The following is a 2,362-nucleotide window of genomic DNA, read 5'->3' as shown; positions in this document are numbered from 1 at the left end:
TGTGCTGTTGTGCTTTGCCTCTCTCTTGCGCTATATTTTTGTGGAGGGGGAAGGGGGGGTGGCAGATCTCTAGTTTTCCCAGGTGAATACTTTAAAATCTCCACACAAATTTTTTATTGGATAAAGATTATTTTTAATTTTTTATTTATTTGATCCAAATAAGTTACTTCATTGTTTGGAGCTACAGGAGGAGCTGACGTCATTTTAATATTCCATTTTTTAAATATGCACTTACACTCACTCACACGATTCATAATTACAACCATGCATCCATAGTACACTCACACAGAAATGTAGACATGACAAAAGCATAAAAATAATTATCTTAGATCTGAGAGCCAAAGCTGGAGGCGAATGCGGGAGACATTTCCACAGGTTAAGAAATGGATCAATGAACTTCCCAAACTCTAAGAAAGCTGACTGTGAGCACACAATATCCTTATATCCTTATAAAAAGCAGCCAATGCCGAACACCCCCAACCCCCACCAAAACATGGATTTTAGCTCTACTGGTGATTATAAATTGGCCATAGGTATGTAAGGTTGTGTCCTTATGTCTTAGCCATGTTATAGAATGATGAGAGGTGGGATAGGCTCCAGCCTGAATATACAATATATATTTATAAAGTTAATGTGAAAGAACAGATTTCTCTGTTAAGTGTCACAATGTAGAGAGTTAATGCACAAGCTGTGAAAGATTTCCTCAACCTGTGTGTGTGACAGCGAAGCTGAGCCGGTCTGTTGGAGAAAGTCCTGCACTAACTGTCCAGTAAGTGGTGCAGAAGGTAATCAGGATTATCTGTGATAGATAACAGTTTCTTTAGTGACCTCCTTTCCACAACAAATGTGTCCAGGTTGCAAAAACACACAATAGCTGAAATGCGTGTAGAAAGATTTGTTTGTTTGTTTTTTTGTTTGTAGAATTCATATTTGGACTTTTTTTAAACTATAACTTTTGCCAAATTATCCATTTTTTTTCTGGAAATGATTTCAGAAGTTGTTAGGATGTTTAATTCCATTACATTTCAGTTATCTTATAATATAAAGCCAAATCACAGTATCAGTTAGCTCAAGCAACTTTATATTTTTTGGTAAGGACACTAGAACGAGGGGGAGAAAACCCCAGCAGTCAGGTGATCCCCTATGTGCAAGCACTTGGCAACAGCAGGAAGGGGAACACCCTGTTACAACAGGAAGAAACCTCCAGAAGAGCCAGGATCAGGGAGGGGCAGCCATCTGCCATGACCGGTTGGAGAGGATTTAAAATCCTATTAGATGACGAGTTGTCCTAAAGAAAATGCTGATCTTCTTGCACAACTTGTGATCTTTCAGAAAGCTTTCTATTTCTATACTGTCACTGTCAGGGGGCTGAGTCTGTGACCCAGCATTTTGAGTTATTTTGTATTTTTTGATTACTTATGAGTTAATGTTGAGTCCTGGGGTTATTATTAGTTCATCTTAGTTGAAGTTTAGTCTGGTTTATGTTATCGTCCATGTCTCCTTGTTTTCTGTTTATCACGTATTATCTCCTCGTCTATGTAGGTTCCCCTTGTGTCTCTCTCCTCTGTCCCTCTGCCTCTCTCGTTCCCTCTCTCTGTCTCTTGTCTCTCCATGTTTCCTGTTTTTATTTAGATTTTATTTATGTTCACCGTGTTTAATTTTGCTTCCCCTGTGGCGTCACGTTCATTTGTGTCAGCTGTGTTTCTCGAGGTGTTTCCACTTCCCTCATTACCCTTCTGTGTATTTAAGTCCTCTGTCTCCCTCTGTTTAGTGTCAGATTGTCTGCATTGCTCCATGTTCATGTTCACGCCTTTGTCTTCTCTGCCTCAAATCTTGTTTTTTTCATGTTCCTGCTCAGATTCATGTTCATGTTCTTATGTCATAGTTCTCATAGTTAGTCTTAGCTGTTTCCAGTTTAGTTTCTAGTTTAGTTTTGCCCCAGTTCACCTTGCCTTTGTTTTGTGTTTTTTCCCTATCAGCCAAATAAATGGCTCCCTTTTTGTTATACCTTAGTTTTCTCTCTCCCTTGTCTGCTCTGGGTCCACTCCGCAAACACACCGACCATCCTGACCGTGACAGTTACTTACTAATCTTTATTTGTAATTGACTATTTTGTTTTAAAATCTTTGTTATGGTACAAATTTAACTGATCTTAAGAATCAAATTTTTTTTTTCTTATAGACAGAGTTTTGAGGAGTTTCCCTTTGCTTTCTTCTTCGTTCTACTCTCATCTGTATTAATGATAACTGGTTCAAGAGGAGTAAAGATCAAACCACAGCAATGCCTTGTACTGTGGTGGCCTTGGTGAACTCATCTAAGCTGGGGATAAGTAAGCGTAAGATGGTTGTTGGCTGCTCTGTGA

This window comes from Astatotilapia calliptera, chromosome 7 (genome assembly GCF_900246225.1).
Source record: "Astatotilapia calliptera chromosome 7, fAstCal1.2, whole genome shotgun sequence".
Taxonomy (NCBI): domain Eukaryota; kingdom Metazoa; phylum Chordata; class Actinopteri; order Cichliformes; family Cichlidae; genus Astatotilapia; species Astatotilapia calliptera.
Note: the sequence above shows the minus strand (reverse complement) of the source record.